Consider the following 21,004-nt stretch of genomic DNA (forward strand, 5'->3'; position numbering starts at 1 on the left):
TAACAGCAAGACTTGCCTTAGGCTATCTACTGAAAGGCGAGGTCTTGATAAATATTTATTTCTTAATCAATGTAGGTTAGCATTGAGCATACGGTATTGATTATGCATTGCTTTGACTTATCAAATGGTGCGGGTTTTTCGTAGCCCAATTATCCTGATATATTGGGCAGTGGTGATCGATATCTAGCGGTGCTAGGATTGCTATTATATTGAATCGTGCACGAGGTGAGTCTCGTTTGATAATGTCCTCAAGAGGAGCGCGAAACTAAGTTTTATTATTCGGAACCTAGCTAGTTGGAGTATGATTACTCTATGAATAATAAATAAGTGTTTCATGCTAAGTCCACTCTTGGAATTAATAAGAAGTTAATTAATTAAGTCAATAGCAGACATTAATTAATTAATGGACATTTTAATCTTAAGCGCGGGAAATGAAAGATAAACGGAAACCCGGATTACTTGTAATTTCGGATTTGGATGGGGAGAGTTCAATATTACTTCTGTAGTGGCTGCTCGTAATATTCCAATTATAACTTATATTAAATTGTGGGTTCAATTTAATTAGTAAAAGTAAATTGGATGAGCCCATATCCAAAGCCTTCCATAGATCCCTGTCTGGGCCCAAAAGGAACTTAATATAAATAGGAGAATAAAGGAGACAGAAATAACACAATTTTATTTGCTAAAATTTTCGAAAATTTCAGCTCTCACAAGCTGTAGGAATTTTCGAATTCCTGTCCTATTCCAAAAAGGATTTCTTCTGTCTTCTTTATTTAAGTCCTAGTATTCTAGTAAGATCAGCCCACACTGATATTAGAGTACAGTTCGGGAACCAGAGAGAAGATTTGTGGTCTAGTACTCAAAGCATCACGTGGAGAAGTCGCTAGCCATCTTCAATTCTTTGGAGAATTAAACAAGGTATTTTTCCTGCTCCGTAGAAAAGCATGTTTTAGGTTTCTATATTCTAAAACATGATTGATTCAAGTTATGAGCATGATACATGTGAAATTTGCGCGAATAGCTTTTGTCTAAATAATCTGCTAAATAGATCTGATTATTATGTGATTGTTTTTTATGCACCCGCTTCCGCTGCCGGTTCCAACAATTGGTATCAGAGCCAGTCTTTGGCTCTGATTATTTGGATTTAAATTTCGCGAAATTCATGTATGCATGTCTTATTTGATTACAAAGCGTGTTCTTGTTTTATTATTTATGTTTATGCATGTTGAACTCAAGAACATTCGAATCATAGAACTTGAATTATTCGAACGGGCGAGATGTGCGATTCGTCGGCGCTTGCGCCGGGACGAATCGCACTACGTGCGATCGGAGTAGGGTAGTCGATAGAGTGGGAGCCGAGGGTCGACGACTATGGGGCGACGCGCCGGCGAGCAAGGGCTCGCGCGCGACGCCGGCCAAAATCCGTCGAAACCCTAGACGGCCCCGATCAATTTCGACGATGACCGACTACGAGTGGGAGCCGAGGGAAGTGATCACGCGGCGACGCGCTGACGAGCAAGGGTTCGTGCGCGCCGCCGATCGAGACCACACACCCCAGCCGGAACCTGCTGCATCGGCGGTGGAAGGAGGCGGAACGCGCTGCTCGTCCGAGAGTAGCGCCGGCCTTCTTCGCCGGAAACCCTAACCCTTACCCTAGAACCCTAGTCGCCTAGCCCTGACGTCGCTGGACCAAGAGCAGCCATGCCTCTCGAGGCAGCTGCTGGTTCTCGCGAGGACCGCCGGAGCAGTGGGAGCTCGACGGAGCTGGGCAGCCTTGGCTGCGCGGCTGCTTGACGTCGACGGAGGGAGATGCGGCGATGCCGCGGAAGGGAGAAGGAAGCAGCGCGCCATCGGCGCGAACTGCCGGCGGCTGTCGGGCGGCGAACACGCGGCTCCGGCGATAGTCTCCGGAGGATACGTTCAAATCTTCGTCGTGTAGATTCGTGCCAACCTCGAAACGCAAGATAGTGACGAAAGATTATTTTAATGATTATTTAATTCCTAAATTAATAGAAATCATTAAAAATAATATTATTTAATGAAATAAAATATTTAGGGAAGATTTCCCTAGGTTTTAGGAATATTTGGATTATTTTCTATATCTATGAATATTTTATATCCTAGATGATATAGATAAGAATAATTTAATAGTTTCCTAAATATAATATATCTAGAATCTATAATAAGATAAGATATATATAAGATTACATTAAATAATATATTTTAATTTTCTTCCTAAATCTTGAACTTGGAAATTATATGAATTTGATTTTTCATGTCTAATTAAGATTATAAATAATATACTTTATTTTAGATATATCTTATAGTAAGACATGAATAAGAATTGAATTCTAGATCAATAATTTCTATACTAAGATATTAAAGATTATAAAAGATTTAATTATCCTGTAAATTAAATACCAACAGAATTTAATTAGTCTTAATCTGCCTTAAGGCTAAAGGATAATTAATTAAAACCATAACCCAAATATCTAAGCGATAATTATGAACTAATAGTTTATATATGGTCTCCATCGGTTGGACTGCCAAAATTTGTGAAGCTGATTTTCTAATATTATCGCCACCTACAGAGTAGGGACAATAATCCTACGAAAACAGTAAGTTCATAAGGGCGGACTTCTCAAATAATAAATAGAATGAACTAGAAAGTGATTCCTAATATTATCGCCATCTACAGAGTAGGGACAATAATCCTAAGGAATTGCGAGTTTCAGGGTTCAATCAGAATTTATGAGATAGCTTGATTTTGTTATCAACACATGAACATTGTTATGGGAGTGTGTTGTAGAAATAAAATACTGTAATGCTAAACCAGATGGTCGTGCTTAGGCAGCATTAGATGTGTCGACCTCCAGAGGAGGAAGCTATTGATATGTCGGTGTTGTGACCAGTAAATTGTCGAAATTATAATGCGTATTAACCTCCAGAGGAGGATACAATTTATTAATTTTGCTGTTGTAAGATTTTGAAAAGTTTTATGGTTAATCTACTCAATTTCCTTACATAAGTTTATGACAAATAGTAAAATCTTCTGTTTGCAGTGCAATAAAATTCGTCAAGATGTCTTTTAATCCTCTTTCTGCCATTCTCAAAGAAAACAAACTCGAAGGCCAAAATTACATCGAATGGAAACAAAACTTGGATATCGTTCTCACAGCAGAAGAGTACAAGTTCGTACTCACTACTCCACGCCCAGCTGTCCCGGCTGCTAGTGCCAGCCAAGCATTGCGAGATGCGCATAGACGGTGGCATAAGGCGAATGAGATGGCTAAGTGCTACATGTTGGCTTCTATGTCATCAGTACTCAAGCATCAGCATTCTGCCATGGAAACTGCCGCCGAGATCATGACAAATCTCGCAAATCTTTTTGGTACTCAGAATCGAACGGCTAAGTCTCAAGCCTTTCGGAGTATCATGACGAAGTCTATGAAGGAAGGCTCGTCTGTGAGGCAACACGTCCTCGAGATGATGAGTCACCTCAACCAGATTGAGGTATTGGGAGGGACGATCGATCCCGAGTCCCAGGTTACTATAATCCTTCAGAGTCTTCCCCCTAGCTTCCAGCAGTTCAAGCTCAACTTTGAGATGAACAAACGGAATTATACTTTAGCAGAGTTGCTGACTGAACTTCAGTCGGCGGAGGACCTTATGGTTCAAGCTAAAGTAGCTATGATGAGTATCGCGCCTAATTCCTCTGGCTCTAAGGCTAGAAGAGGAAAGAAAAAGGCACCGAACCAAGTAGCAGTCAACAATGCTAAGGGAAAGAAGAAACAGCGGGGTGATAAGAAGCAAACTGGAAAATGCTTCAAGTGTGGAGAGAAAGGTCATTGGAAGCCAGATTGTCCTAAAAAGGGCAAGGCTACAGGTATGCACCATGCTCTAGTAGTCGAGTCATGTTTGGCTTTGACATCTACTCATACTTGGGTTATTGATACTGGAGCAACTGATCATATATGTTTTGATCCTGACTTGATGCAGGTGACAAGACGGCTACATGATCGTGAGATAGAGGTCCAGCTGGGCGACGCTACGAAAGTGGCGGCCGTTGCAGTGGGAGACGTTTATTTACGTTTTTCTAGTGATAGATTTTTGATTTTGAAGAATGTTTTGTTGATACCCTCTTTTAGAAGAAATTTAATTTCAGTTTCTAAATTGTCTTATGATGGATATTCGATTTCTTTTAATGACAATTGCGTTATTAAGAAAGATGGTTCTTATATCTGTCGCGGTATCATGGAAAACAATCTGTACACGATCACTTCTACACAATTTAATCAACGTAAATCAGAACTCAATGCTACATCGAAAATTTCTAAGAAAAGAAAAGAACCTTCAACTTCAATGAATGAAACGTACTTATGGCACCTTAGACTTGGTCATGCCAACGAAAGAAGGATTCATGCGATGGTTGATCAAGATCTTATTAAAGGTCTTGAGAAGGAACCGTTTTCGAAGTGTGAGTCCTGTCTCGAAGGCAAGATGACTAAGAGATCTTTTAGATCAAAGGGGAATAGGGCCAAAGAAGTACTTGAGCTCATTCATACTGATGTGTGTGGACCAATGTCAACCGAGGCAAAGGGCGGTTTTCGATATTTCGTCACCTTTACAGATGACTACTCGAAAATCGGATACATCTATTTGATGCGCTACAAGTCTGAAACTTTTGACAAGTTCAAGGAGTTTAAGGCTAAAGTAGAGACGCAACATGGTAAGAGTATCAAATGCCTGCGATCTGATCGCGGAGGCGAATACCTAAGTGCCGAGTTTTTGGACTATTTATCGGTAGCTGGGATTGAATCCCAAACGACTGCGCCGGGCACACCCCAGCAGAATGGCGTGGCTGAAAGAAGGAATAGGACCTTATTAAATATGGTCAGATCGATGATGAGTTATGCACGGTTACCTGTTTCGTTTTGGGGTCATGCTTTGCTTTCTGCAAACTATCTCTTAGACGTCTTACCTTCTAAATCTGTTCCTACTACCCCATATGAGTTGTGGAATGGGCGTAAGCCCAATCTAGAACATCTCAGAGTATGGGGGTGTCCGGCTCATGTATTGGAAAAGGATCCAACTAAGCTGGAATCTAGGACTGAGGTTTGCGTGTTTATAGGATACCCTAGAGGAACGAAAGCTTATGAATTCTATAGTCTCAGAGATCAGAAAGTGATTGTGAGCACTCATGCCACATTCTTAGAGGAAGACTATGTAATGAATCATAAGTCCAGCAGTGAGATTGCTCTAGAAGAGCTAACTCAAGTTTCAACTTCCATTAACCAAGAACAATTACCAAGTGTAACAACAATTCCAGAAACTTCAACTAATACTCCAGATATTGTAGTGCCGCGCCGCAGTGGGAGGGTCTCTCATGAGCCCGATAGATACATTGGTTTGGGTGAGTGTATGGATCACTCCTCGGACAGCAATGTACTGGATCCCTGGAATTTTGCAGAGGCGCAGGCTGATGTCGATCATTGCGAATGGGTGAAAGCAATGGATTCGGAACTACAATCTATGTTAGACAAAGACGTCTACGATTTGTCTGTCCTACCCGAAGGCTGTACTGCCATTGGGAGCAAGTGGATATACAAACGTAAACGTGGACCCGATGGACGAGTTAAAGTCTTCAAGGCAAGACTAGTGGCTAAGGGGTATACCCAAAAGGAAGGTATCGATTACGATGAGACCTTCTCCCCAGTGGCCATGCTCAAATCGATCCGTATACTTTTGTCTATAGCAGCTTACATGGATTGGGAAGTATGGCAGATGGACGTTAAGACTGCGTTTCTAAACGGGAGTCTTGAGGAGACCATCTACATGGAACAACCCGAAGGCTATGTAGTGAAGGGCAAGGAACACATGGTTTGGAAGCTTAAGAAGGCCATTTATGGTCTCAAGCAAGCATCTAGATCATGGAACCAGTGTTTCGATCAAACTGTTCAAAAGTTTGGATTCGAAAAATGCCCTAATGAAAGCTGCGTGTATAAGAAGGTTGAAAAAGGAAATGTTGTGTTCTTAGTTTTGTATGTAGATGACATTCTTCTAATTGGAAACAATAAAAAGATGTTGTCATCAGTGCGAACTTGGTTGTCCAGCCAGTTCGAGATGAAAGATATGGGTGATGCGGGACACATTCTCGGTATCAAGGTTCTTAGGAACCGAGGTAAGAAAATGTTGTGCTTATCCCAAGAATCTTACATCGAAACGGTACTTAGACGCTTTAGCATGCAAGATGCCAAGAAAGGTTTCCTACCTTTTAGACATGGCATCCAGTTGTCTCAAGAGATGTGTCCTAAGACAGCATCTGAGATAGCAGAGATGAGAAGAATACCATATGCCTCGGCAGTTGGTAGTCTCATGTATGCTATGCTTTGTACTAGACCCGATATCTGCTTTGCTGTTGGCATGGTAGCAAGATATCAATCAAATCCCGGCCAAGGACATTGGACTGCCGTAAAGAACATACTCAAGTACCTTAATCGGACTAAGGACTATGTTCTAGTTTACAATGCAGCCGAGCTCTGTCCTTTAGGATATACAGATTCAGACTTTCAGGCTGATCTAGATTCGAGAAAATCAACTTCCGGATATGTGTTTACCTTAGGAGGTGGAGCCGTAATTTGGAAGAGTGTAAAGCAGAAATGCATTGCAGACTCTACCATGGAAGCCGAATATGTGGCCGCTTCGGAGGCTGCAAAAGAGGCTGTTTGGCTTAAGAATTTCCTTCTGGACTTAGGTGTGGTTTTGAATATGCCCAAGAGCATCACCGTTTATTGTGACAATTCCGGTGCTGTGGCAAATTCGAGAGAACCACGGGCTCATAAAGCGAGCAAGCACATAGATAGGAAGTATCATATCATTCGAGATATAGTGCAGAGAGGAGACATACAAGTGGTCAAGATTGAGTCAGAGAACAACCTGGCAGATCCTTTCACAAAGGCATTAGCGGTAAAGCCGTATGAAAGCCATGTTGAAGGAATGGGAGTTCGACTAATTCAAGACCTCAATCCGCTTTCAGTATAAGTGGGAGATTTAGACGTTAGCACATTTTGTATACTCGAAAGTGTTTTGAGTATAAGTGGGAGATTGTTAGAGTTTGTATACTAGAAATCACGTTTCGAGTGATTGAATACTGTAAAACTCTTATTTTATTTTCCAATGAATAAAACAGATTATTTTTGTCATAATGTTGTTATGTTTTACATTTAATGGATGTTAATGCATGTTTAAATGTATAAGTTAACTTAACAAAGTCTAAGTCTTTGTTTTAGTAGACCGGTTGTGGGCGTCGTCCACTTTAAGGTAATACGGTCAGTTCTAAACAAAGAAAAATATGAATTTCACAACCTAGATGGAATTAGACTACCCATCGAGAAAGGTTGCAATGTCAGTCCGCATATTTCTAAGCCTTACTGAAATAAGATGACATTGGTGTGGTATAGCACTGAACGGATCTAACAGCAAGACTTGCCTTAGGCTATCTACTGAAAGGCGAGGTCTTGATAAATATTTATTTCTTAATCAATGTAGGTTAGCATTGAGCATACGGTATTGATTATGCATTGCTTTGACTTATCAAATGGTGCGGGTTTTTCGTAGCCCAATTATCCTGATATATTGGGCAGTGGTGATCGATATCTAGCGGTGCTAGGATTGCTATTATATTGAATCGTGCACGAGGTGAGTCTCGTTTGATAATGTCCTCAAGAGGAGCGCGAAACTAAGTTTTATTATTCGGAACCTAGCTAGTTGGAGTATGATTACTCTATGAATAATAAATAAGTGTTTCATGCTAAGTCCACTCTTGGAATTAATAAGAAGTTAATTAATTAAGTCAATAGCAGACATTAATTAATTAATGGACATTTTAATCTTAAGCGCGGGAAATGAAAGATAAACGGAAACCCGGATTACTTGTAATTTCGGATTTGGATGGGGAGAGTTCAATATTACTTCTGTAGTGGCTGCTCGTAATATTCCAATTATAACTTATATTAAATTGTGGGTTCAATTTAATTAGTAAAAGTAAATTGGATGAGCCCATATCCAAAGCCTTCCATAGATCCCTGTCTGGGCCCAAAAGGAACTTAATATAAATAGGAGAATAAAGGAGACAGAAATAACACAATTTTATTTGCTAAAATTTTCGAAAATTTCAGCTCTCACAAGCTGTAGGAATTTTCGAATTCCTGTCCTATTCCAAAAAGGATTTCTTCTGTCTTCTTTATTTAAGTCCTAGTATTCTAGTAAGATCAGCCCACACTGATATTAGAGTACAGTTCGGGAACCAGAGAGAAGATTTGTGGTCTAGTACTCAAAGCATCACGTGGAGAAGTCGCTAGCCATCTTCAATTCTTTGGAGAATTAAACAAGGTATTTTTCCTGCTCCGTAGAAAAGCATGTTTTAGGTTTCTATATTCTAAAACATGATTGATTCAAGTTATGAGCATGATACATGTGAAATTTGCGCGAATAGCTTTTGTCTAAATAATCTGCTAAATAGATCTGATTATTATGTGATTGTTTTTTATGCACCCGCTTCCGCTGCCGGTTCCAACATCAAGGACCAACAATTTTTCTTGATATGATCTGGCTTGTGGCAATAATAACACTCAACATCCTTGTTGGACGATCTAGACTTGTTTCTACTCCTTCCACTATTACATTGACCTCTATTTGGATTTCTCCCCCTTGCTCTATAAACAAGACTTCATTCTGCGACGATGTGCCCTGAGTCTTCCTTCTTCATTGAGAATTCCATTCTTGGCATAATCAAATGACATTTTTTCTTCAGGAGCAGCAGAATTAGTGTGCGAGACTCGAAATGTCTCCCAAGAGTCAGACAAAGTATTGAGTAACCATTAGCCAAGTATCTCGTCCTCAAAAGTAGCACCAACACTATACAACTGATTTAACACGCCTTGAAACTCGTTCACATGATTCGATATAGACGAGTCTTTAGAATATCTCAAATTAATCAACTGTTTCAGTAGATAAAGTTTGTTGTTACCTGTCTTGGAGGCGTACAGCTTCTTAAGAGTATTCCAGAGTGTCTTCGCATTTTTTTCATTTTCAACAAGATTGCGAACATTTTCGTCCACCCACATTCGGATATAACCACACACCTGTTCATGCTCAAAAGCCCTATCTTCATCATTCTTTGACTGCGGCTTCACAGAGGCGAACAGGTTGATGCAAACTTCTCACAAACAAAAGATCTTTCATCTTGCCCTTCCAAATGTGATAATTCATTCCATTCAAGTAAACCATTTTGCTAGTATTAATTGCCTCCATAATTCAAGCAAATCAAACAACCACAACCGTGGCTCTTGATACCACTCTGTTGGGAGGAATGACCTAATTCTGAGGCGCAGCGGATAAACAAACCTCCCAAATTGCAATAATATGATAGGAGCACAATATAATAGCACCTAATGTGGACGAATCAATAATATGATAATGAGAAACGATAATGAAAATATCAGCACCAAGATTTTACGTGGAAAACTCTCTTCAATGTGATAAGATAAAAACCACGAGACCCACCGGTCTACCAAATCCACTATCACCAAGGAGAGAATACAACCAATAAGTTTACATTGATATCTAATCCTTAACAACACACCGAAGGCACTAGATAATCAATACAACTTCAAAATAGATGAAATAAACATCTCAAGAAACTGCCGTCACGTTCGAAAATTCATAACTGAAGATCTAACTGTTCAAATTCAAATTCCTTCGGTCAGAATAAATAAACACGAGTCTTCTATCTCCAGTTAAAATTTCAAGTCGATCGGACAAAGTTTGGACCTCCGATCAAGACAAAAACCCGAGACTGCATAGTGCATAAACTTGGAGAACACTCTTTTCCCCCTTCTTTCCTTCTACACGTTTTTGTCTCTCTCTTCTCTCAATTGTTGCGGCTCCTACACACTTGTAGGTATTTATAAGTTCTCCATTGACCTATTTAAGTAAATAAATAGGCCAATAATATTTGGGTCTTTTTTCCACAAGTTGGGAGCCCTAACCCAACAAATCTCCTCCCTCACAACTGTGTGGAGGATCTTGCCATTCCGGCAAGAGAAAAACAAGCTTCAAACTTACGTCTTGGAAAAATCTTGGCCATCAATTGACCAAACCCACAATGGTCACAACTGGTCTTCGTGTAGCTTTGTTGCCTCATCACAGACTCACATTTCTTGTACCATTGTTTCGAAGCTTGGCTTCAAACCGTACAAGCTCTTTTTCAAATTGCACACATAATCCTCTTTAACTTTCACCCTAAACCCTTTCGGTTGCTCCATGTCAATTTCTTCAGTCAAATCATCTTGAAGAAATGTAGTCTTCCCATCCATTTGCTCAATCTCCAAATCAAGGCTTGCAGCTAGCCGGCTAGCCCCAACACATCTCGGATTGAAGACATCTTTACCACGGGTGAAATAATCTAATCAAAATAAACTCCATCTTGGTTTCGAAGAGTTCTCTTTTTGTTTCAGTCTGCAGATCCACCTATTCTTCAATGCTCTCTTACCCTTCGGTAACATCATCAAATTAAAAGTATCACTATCATGAAAAAACTTCATCTCATCTTCCATTGCAAGAAACCAGTTTTTCTGTCTACCCATTCCATAGCTTCTTCAAAGTACTCGGGCTCTCCCCCGCCAGTCAAGAGGACATACTCGCTTGAAGAATATCTAGAAGACTGTTGTCTATCTCTAGTAGACCTTCTGGGTTCAACATCTTGTGGATCATCATCATCAATATCTGGAGGATTTTCCAAATTTTCATTTTGCTGGTAATCAATAAAATCATCAAGCTGCATTCCATGGCTGAGATGGACGAGAATGTTTGATGGTGTTGATGATTAACATCGCCTCTCTCGATTACCATCTCTAAGATGGTATCAGAGCAGGTTAATCCAGGCTTGAGACTCAGAAAAATATCATCATAGTCTCTATATATCTTTCCCAACCTTTTGAAACATGCAAAACAGCCAAAAAATCAAGATGTAAGAATCTGGCTCTAAATCCGAAAAAAAACCCCCAAACTTAAACACCCCTGTAACTCTTTCTGCCGACCAATTTGCAAAACTCTTGAGACTAAGTATGTCTCACAGGCCTGAAAAACCTCCAAAACAACAGCCACCAGATGAACCCCAACCAGAATCGTTGGGAGACATCAAACTCCTCACAAAGCTCGACGGGGACAATTATCCTCTATGGGCGAGAATGATGGCAAGAGCCATCGGAGGGAAGTGTCTGACATCTCACATCACTGGAGTTTCAGACCCTCCCTCCCCAACTGATCCGATCTACCCTAAGTGGTAGCAACTCGACCATTGTTGTTTCAATTGGATCATCAACAACATCGAGCCTTCTCTCGTAAACCAAGTTTCTCAATACGAGACGGCCAAAGACCTATGGGAAGGTCTGGCCATCACGTATGGCAGCGAAGCAGATCCATTTCAAGTATCAGATCTGCACAGACAAGCGTATGGAATGAAGCAAAGAGGAATGACATTGTAGGCACTGTGGAATAAATTCCAAGACCTATGGTTATCCATCGACAGCCGCAACTCCAATCCAATGGATACACCCTCAAGCATCAAAAAATACAATTCAATTTTGCAAAGGCACAGAGTCTACCAGTTTTTGTGGGCTCTCGATCGTAAGGCGAGAAGTTGTCAACGCCGGAATTAGATCATCCAAGACTAAAACTAAGGACTCCGAAATTGGAATCGGACTCAGTGCAGTAGACAGAAACAGAGGCTTCAATCAACCCAAATTCCAGCCCAATCGGAAGGAAGCAGACAAGAGTAAACTCACATGTACACATTGTGGGGGAAAGAAGCATACCAAGGATACCTGCTTCGTAATTCATGGATATCCTGAATGGTGGGAGGACATGAAGAAGGCGAGAGCAAATCGGAGTTCGAATCGAGGAGTGGGAGGAGGCCGGGCAGCCGTGGTTGTTGGGGAGCGAGCTACCTACACCGAGAATCCATTGACAGGCAGCGTCGCTTCTTTGACGACTGCCAACGGAGAGGACAGAAGCAGAGGCGGCGATGAGAAGAAGGCGGTGGCATCAGTGTCGGTGGCTAGAGCATGGTCTGAAGGTAATAGACCAGAAATTAGCATCGCCGGCGGCCAAATGACGGCGGTTGAGGTGCCCACCGGAGGACTGGACGGCGCTAGGGTTTCGGCAGCATTGGGGGTGACGGCTAGGGTTTGTAAGGAAATGGGGAATCATTGTTTAATAAACACCCCAACTTCTGCCACACTCAAAATTGCCCCCCAAACTCTCAAATATCCGAAAATATACCCCAGCTCCAAAATAATTTCCAATCCCAACCCCATACTCCACAAATAACTCAAAAGCCACCCCAAACCTCTCCAGACTACCAAACTGACCCCAATACTGCCACGACTTCACATATTACACCCCAGTTGTCCAAAAAATTTGAAATTCAGCCCTCCATCCCGTGTAAAAATTCCTTTGAATCCCTTGCATGTTTCTCGACCACCCAGTCAAATACAAAAGACACCCAGTGGATATTTGATTGCGGGGCAACTGACACAATGTCGTTTGATGCCTCAGATTTCCTAGCCATTTCAGAATCCTCCAAATCCTATGTCCAAACAGCCAGTGGAGACCTAGCGCAAGTCCAGGGGGCGGGAACTATTAATATTTCTCAAACTCTACGCCTATCTAACTGTCTTTTTGTTCCGTCATTATCCCATAAACTACTGTCCATTAGTCATGTGACTAAAGATCTCAATTGCAAGTTACTGATGCAACCACAATTTGTTTATTACAGGATATCAAGACGGGGACGACAGTTGGGCGTGACACTGAGCGACGCGGACTGTACTACGTGGATGAGATAGCCCAACAGAGCACTACAATGCTGACTCACGGACTGACTGACAGACAGGCTTGGCTTTGGCATCGTCGGTTAGGACACCCGTCTATAGGATATCTTTGTCTACTTTATCCTAAGTTAGTTTCTTCTCTGCATTCCTTTCATTGTGAAACTTGTTTGTTGGCCAAAAGCCATAGACACTCTTTTAAGTTAAACAATACTAGAATGAAAAATCCTTTTGCTTTGATACATTCTGATGTGTGGGGTCCTGCGCCAATTACTGGGGGTCAGGGATTTCGTTATTTTCTGTTATTTGTGGATGATTATTCTCGCATGACTTGGATATATTTCCTTAAAAATAAATCTGACGTTTTTGAGAAGTTTACCGAATTCTATGCTCTTATCCAAACCCAATATAATCAGAAAATTCAAATCCTTAGATCAGATAATGGGAGGGAATTTGTAAATGGAAAAATGCAAGACTTCTTACGGGAAAATGGTTTAGTTCATCAGACTTCTTGTGCCTATACTCCAGAACAAAATGGGGTCGCCGCGAGAAAAAATCGATACATCCTTGAAATTACAAGAGCCCTCTTAATTGAGTCCAAAATACCCAGATTTTTTTGGCCCGAAGCTATAGCCACTACAGTCTACCTTATGAATCGTCTGCCCACCGGTATCCTAAACTTCAAAACTCCCTTAGACATTTTTTCCAACCATTTTGAACTACCCTCATCTCTATCCCTTGAACCTAGAGTATTCGGTTGTTCAGTATTCGTTCATATTCCTAAACATGAGCGTACTAAATTGTCTCCTTGTGCCCTCAAATGTGTCTTCATAGGCTATGGTAAAAATCAGAAAGGCTATCGGTGCTATGATCCAACCACTGGTCACGTGCATACTACCATGAATTGTGACTTTGTCGAGGGGGAATATTCCTATAGCCAATCTAGTAGTCAGGGGGAGATTCAGCCGGATAACAATCCTAACAAGTGTCCTACTAAATTGGCTACCTATACCTATGCCTAGTCAAGGGAGAAACCAGTCAGGGGGGAGTCAGAGTCAATCCCTGCCACAGAAGTCGGTCCAACAGAGGAAAGTAGTGGTACCGCCGGGCCGTCAAATCCCATTGAACAGAACGTAGAGTTAAGTGACATTGCTCAATCGTCAACCCCTTCTTCGAATCCTGAGGTAAACAGTTCAAATATGGATAATGTACCTTTAGAGAACACTAATGTGGATGGGAACAATGGAGGTGACTGTCAAACTAGTGGTGGAGATGGAGACACTGGCCAACCATATGAGCTGCCACATAGAACTACAAGGGGAGTTCCTCCTCGGAGGTATTCACCAGACTGGAAAGGGAGAAAAACCAGATATGCAGTCACGAACATTGCACAAGGACACCTTACTGAAATGGCTCGTGCATTTGAAGCTGCCCTATATGAAGAAGAGGAGATCCCACAGTCATTCGAGGAAGCAACAAGACATAAACATTGGAGAGAGGCCATGAAGAAAGAAATAGACGCTCTCATTAAAAATTAGACATGGGAGAAGTGTACATTGCCGAAAGGAAAGAAGCCCGTTGGGTGTCGATGGATATTCACCATCAAAAGGCATGCAGATGAGTCAATCGAGAGATACAAGATGAGACTTGTGGCCAAAGGATATACACAGGTGTATGGAGTAGATTATGAGGAGACCTTCTCTTCGGTTGCTAAATTGGATACTGTTCGAACATTGCTCTCTGTGGCAGCATGCAAGGATTGGCCTCTACATTAGTTCGATGTCACAAATGCATTTCTCCATGGTGAACTAGAGAAGAATAAAGAAGTGTATATGGAAGTTCCCCCTGGATGTTTTGGGGAGTTCAGAACAAGGCAAGTGTATCGACTCAAGAAAACACTGTATGGTTTGAAGCAGTCTCCAAGAATCTGGTTTGGAAGGTCCTGTCAAGCAATGTTCAAACACGGGTTTATACAAAGTCATTCAGACCATACACTTTTTACAAAAAGGAGAGATGGAAAAGTTTCATGTCTGATCATTTATGTTGATCACATGATCATTACTGGAGACGATACAGAGGAAATTCAAAGCCTGAGGGAAAACTTATTCAAAGAATTCGAGATGAAAGATTTAGGAGCACTTACTTCCTTGGAATCGAGGTATTAAGATCTAGGCACGGAATATTCCTAAGGCAGAAAAAGTATGTTCTAGACCTACTTGCAGAAACTGGATTGTTAGACTGCAAGCCTGCAGAAACTGGATTGTTAGACTGCAAGCCTGCAGAAACTCCAATGATTACCAGCCATGGACAGAAGATTGAAGAAGGAGCTGAGCTGACAGAACGGGAAGGATATCAACGATTAGTAGGGAAGCTTATCTACCTCTCACACACTAGACCTGACATCACGTATGCAGTCGGAGTGGTCAGCCAGTTTGCACCAACCTCAAATCCATCATATGGAAGCAGCTTTGAGAATTGTGAGATATCTAAAGGAAACTGTTGGCTATGGAGTATTCCTAGAAAAAGGAGATGATCTGGAGATCGACGGATATACCGATGCAAGCAATCCTGTTGACAGAATGTCCACTGGAGGATACTTCACCTTCATTGGAGGAAACTTAGTTACTTGGAGAAGTAAGAAGCAAAAGGTCATAGCTCTATCCAGTGCGGAGGCAGAGTTTCGAGGAATCAAAAGTGGACTGATGGAAATAATGTGTCTAAGGAGGTTGTTGACAGAGATTGGCTTTCCACCTACAAGGAAAAGTCAACTATTTTGTGACAATAAGGCAGCAATCAGTATTTCAGAGAACCCGGTGCAACATTATCGAACCAAACATGTCGAAGTTGATCGTCACTTCATAAAGGAGAAACTCGAAGGAGGAATCATAGAGTTCCCATTTGTTTGATCTGAAGAACAACTCGCAGACATACTGACCAAAGCAGTCCATCCAAAAGTCTTCAAGGAAATACTGGACAAGTTGAGTATCGGAGATACCGTTGCTCAACTTGTGGGGGAGTGTCAAAAGATATCAACCGAGATATTAACAAAAGAAGAGAAGATTGTGGAAATAATTTGATTGACTGAGATTATACTGTAATTGATACTATTTCCTAGAATAAGGTGATACATTTTCCATAGATAGGAATTAGTCTTCCCTATATAATTAGGGGCTGTAAATATTGAAAGATACATCTCAGAATATACAAACGATCTTCTACTCCCAATTCTCTCTGTGTTCTTATGCCTAGCAAGATGATTAACATCGCCTCTCTCGATTACCATCTCTAAGAGCATCTTTTGTTTGAGTAGGCTAGATCTGGGTTTGTTAACTGGAATTTCAAGTTCATGTTTCAGTTTAAGTTTTCGTGCATGAGTTTCTCATTCTGCGTTGCCGTTGTCACCTTGCATGTTAGCCAGTAGCAGTAATCTGGAGTTATTAGCCGTTAATCTTCAAGTTTAAGCTTTTCAATTTATGGATCTTATGTTTGAAGTTGTGAATCTGAGTTCATCCATGGATTTTGTGTTCATATATATTTTGTGCATACTTGTTGAAGAAGAAAACATCACAATCCACTTTTTCTAGACCACTTTTGCTTTTTAGTTACCCTTTGCTTTTGTCCTTTACTTTAAGTTTGTACCCTCCATACTTGTCAGAGTTGCCACCCAGACACCACATATCCCCTGTTATTCCATATTACCTTATTTAGTAACTGTTTACTTTCCACATGTCTCTAAGACACCTTGTCCCCTATTTTTACGTACACAACCACATGTCGGTCACTTTCACGCCACCCAGTCAGTAGAGTATCACTTTTAATTTCTGTCTAGGTAAAGTATCAACCCAAAAGCGTGGTAGCTAACCAAAACCATCTAGACTATCACCACGATTATCTTAACATGTCCATCTCTGTGGGATTCGACCCTTACCTCCACTATACTAGCCAGTAGAAGTGGGTTGAGGAATTTATTTGATACCAGGTTCCGGTCTTCGTGCCAATGAATCAGCTAGGTTGGGATTTTCATCCTGATTAGTTGGATGCACCTTTAATTTAACACAACACCGAAAAACCTGCTCTTTCAGAGCTCAAACGACTCGGAGTGGTGGCCGGGCAACGAACTCGCCGTGACCAACGAGTATGTTTGGGGCTGACTCGGAGTGGTGGTCGTGCAAAGAATCCGCCGTGACCAACGTAGTTGTGACCAACAAGAATTCGGAGTGGTGGCCCACGGAGTGGTGGCCTAGCATAGAACCAGACGTGACCGACGTGGCCGTGACCAATGAGGACGTTGGCCCTTAAAGGAGGGTCGAATGTTACGGACTCAATTCCAACATCGGTTGCGAGAACAACTGGTGTGGGGTATATAGGCTAAATGGGCTCTTTCTCCTAACAAGCTAGTCTTTTGGGATGAGTTCTCCTGTTTGGTCTGTATCAATTGGTGCTTTGTCACATGGCAGGAGTTTCTGGAGGATGTTCTTCACCGTTTTGACCGTCAGAGCTTTAAAGGTTATTATGGTTTGATCGCCAAGTTGACGCAGACGGGAACGGTCTTGGAATACCATGATACTTTCGAAAAGTACCTCAACCGCATGCGAGGCGTGTCCGAGACCGATCTATTCACTCTGTTTGTTGCGGGCCTTAGGGCGGATATCCAGGAGCGTTTACGGTTACATAGACCACAATCCTTCGCAGAAGCAATGCTGCTGGCGGTGGAATTTGGGGATGAACAGGGAGACCGAGTCCCCGCGGCACAACCTGTCTCGGCGAGAGACGACAGTGGCAGAACCAGGACGGGAGGGTGAGCTCGGGATCCACAACAGCCCAGCCATCAACTCAACCCGTCATAGCGGCGGGTACATCTCAGGGGCAGTCGGGTCGTGCCCCCATCAACCCAAAGTTTCCACTAATTCGGGTTTCCCAGGCAGAGAAGACCGAGCGGTCGCACTTCGGTCTTTGCTATCACTGCCCAGAGAAGTGGGCGATCGTCCACGTATGCAAACAAAGGTTACTGTGTTAGCGGACAAGGATGGGGAGATGGAGACGGGACCTCTCGATGAGTATGATGACGAGACTACAAGGGCTGATTCGGTCCACATTAACTCGATGCAGTGGGACCGTCGATCACAACCTTTGGGGATCGTGGGCTCAATCCAGAACCGGGATGTGAGTATTTTAATCGACACGGGTAGTGATAGAGATTTTATGCACCCAGCGGTGGCGGAGCAGCAGCTGCACATTCCACTATCCCATATCCGACCCTTTAAGGTGTTTGTCGGGAATGGCACCGCACTGCTTTGCACACACATGGCGAGACAGACTAAATTAGAAGTACCGGGAACAGTGCTCTTGGTGGACCTTCACATCTTACCCGTCCACGGCCCCGACATTGTTTTAGGGATGGATTGGTTGGAGTCTTTGGGAAAGGTGATGACAGATTTTGTAGGGAAGACTTTGGATTTTACTCGAGGGGATAAGCCTATCACGTTACGGGGTATTTTGCCCCCACCACGCCGTGTATCCCTCCACTCCCTTGTTTCTTGGCTGCCCTCACACGGGGACGTTGAGTGTTATGAGATCTTGATGCTCAAGCAAGAGGAACTGAGTCCGGCGACAGAAGTGCAACAAGATTTTCCGTCGGATCTTCCCCTGGGGTGGCGGCGGTACTAAGACAGTTTGGGGATGTTTTTGGCCTGCCCGAAGGCATGCCTCCGCAGCGGCCTTTTGATCACCATATCCATCTCTTGCCGGGTTCCCGCCCAGTGAATGTCAGACCTTACATATATCCATACTTTCAGAAGAACGAGAACTCGGAGTGGTGGCCCACGGAGTAGTGGCCTGGCAAAGAACCAGCCGTGACCAACGTGGCCGTGACCAACGAGGATGTTGGCCCTTAAAGAAGGGTCGAATGTTACGGACTCAATTCCCACATTGGTTGTGAGAGCAACTGGTGTGAGGTATATAGGCGGACTCTCTCTCCTAACAGGCTAGTCTTTTGGGATGAGTTCTCCTGTTTGGTTGTATCAGCATCTAACAACTATTTTACCACCTAAACTAAACTCTGAAGTCCCTTTAGCATTGATATATCATATATGGAGTTTGGTAACGAGGATTTAGATATTAGATGTGTATGTGTAAATCTATGCTCAAAGGTTAAGAATATTCTCACGTTCAATTCACACTATGAAGTGTTCACATTTGAATTTATCCTTTTTATATCTAAATATCTAACTATAGGTTTGTGTTAAAATGACCACACAAGTAACATCATACCACCATTCTTAGCCAATCAGTTGTACACTTGGACGAATAATCAGCTGCCATGTGGCAATCATAAAAAAGGGTCAAGGTTAAATTTTCTCGGGCTGTCAGTGTATTGGGTATTGCAGTGTAGCGTGGTGTCACAGTGTAACTTTAAGAGGTGTTGTCATTTTGCACCCCTCTAACTATATGTACAAATAATATTTTATTGGTAGAATTGGGTTTTAGAGTGATGGAGTATTATTTTTTTGAGTTAAATGGATAGATAATAAAGTAAGAAAGGGAAAAAGTAGAGAGATTAATGTTTTCATTCAAATAAATATTTTAATTAGAGTGGAGTATCCAAAAAAGGAAAATGTGTCACTTATAGTGGGATGAAGAGGAATATAATAGTACTTTTTTGCGTTATTAAACTACATTTCGTGAATCGCGTGTATAAAATAATGCAAAGAAAATTCAATATAAACTATTCGAACGCCCACCTAGAGCTTTATTTTATTGAATAAGATACTATCAAAACTTATGCATGCTGCATGTAGACCTGCCCAAGGTTTATACTTGAATTTAAATTCTTTAAAAATTAAATCAAAACAAATAAGACTATCAAAACTTATGCATGCAACCTGCAATAAAGATTTTAGTTTACATTAAGTTTCGCTTTCAATAATTTTCATAATACTTGAATTTAAATTCTTTTAATGAATAAATTAAATCAAAACAAATAAGATATCTAAACTTATGCACGTAATCCGCAATAAAGATTTTAGTTTACATTAAGTTTTGCTTTCAATAATTTCCACCACATTTGAACTTTCATTCTTTAATTATTTATGGAGAAAGATCCTCTCAATACTCTAACGTCCCCATCGAATATGGACCAAATTAAACTGCCTTACGATGTTCCAAACTCACACCCTTTCTTTTTCTTAAATAGGAAGATGTTGATTTCGTTTGGATATTAAATGGGTAACCAAATTTAATACTCCGTAGTATAAAATTTCTTTGTTGATTATTTTTATCGGTAATCAAGCGAATAGAAAATTTGAAGGGCGTATCACAATAAAATGGGTTAATTTGCAGCTGTACATTCATTCCACCATCATTGCCGAACAACATACACATTGCTTCTATCAAAACAAATTAGAGTTACAATTTACAAAGACTATCTAGTGGGTTCACTAATGTTGGGATGAAAGCCATGTTTAATTACTTGCCACTCACCTACTGTCTGTTGGGTTACAAACTCATCTAACATCAGTGAGGGAAGTCGAAAGGTGTATATAATTCTTGTACAACCCCAATTAGTGTGAGCCTTTTTGTGAATGACCCAAAAATAAATCTGTCCAGGGTTGATCCAAAGCGGACAATATCAAACTAACGTTGCAGTTGACGATCCTAACACTGTCAAATCTAAGACTTAAGCTCCATCCATCCATCCATATAATAAACGTGTATATATTTTAACAACATATATGAAGATATTTTAAGCTAAACTCTCTATTTACATTGGATGTTTTCTCTACAAATTACTATTAGTACAATGCAAATGGTTTCTCTTTCACATTTCTTGATTCTGCTCCTCTCCACTCTTCTCCTCCTCTTCTTCCTCCAAAAATGTGGCGAAGTCTGTAGACGAAGTACATAAGAAGAATCCATCAAAATTGGGGTGTATGGTTTCATTATCTGAAACTGTCCCTCAAAGACTTTAAAGACTAACTAGTGGGTCATTTGTTACGTACAAGAAAAACTCGTTCCAAAAGACTAGTCTGTTAGCAGAGAGAACTCATTTAGTCTATTACTCATTTAGACTTTAAACGGTTTTAATCCAATTTTGATGGTTTTGACAGTCTCATTCG

This window comes from Salvia hispanica, chromosome 5 (assembly GCF_029641045.1).
Source record: "Salvia hispanica isolate PSC_SH4W2 chromosome 5, Shi_PSC_v1, whole genome shotgun sequence".
Lineage (NCBI taxonomy): Eukaryota > Viridiplantae > Streptophyta > Magnoliopsida > Lamiales > Lamiaceae > Salvia > Salvia hispanica.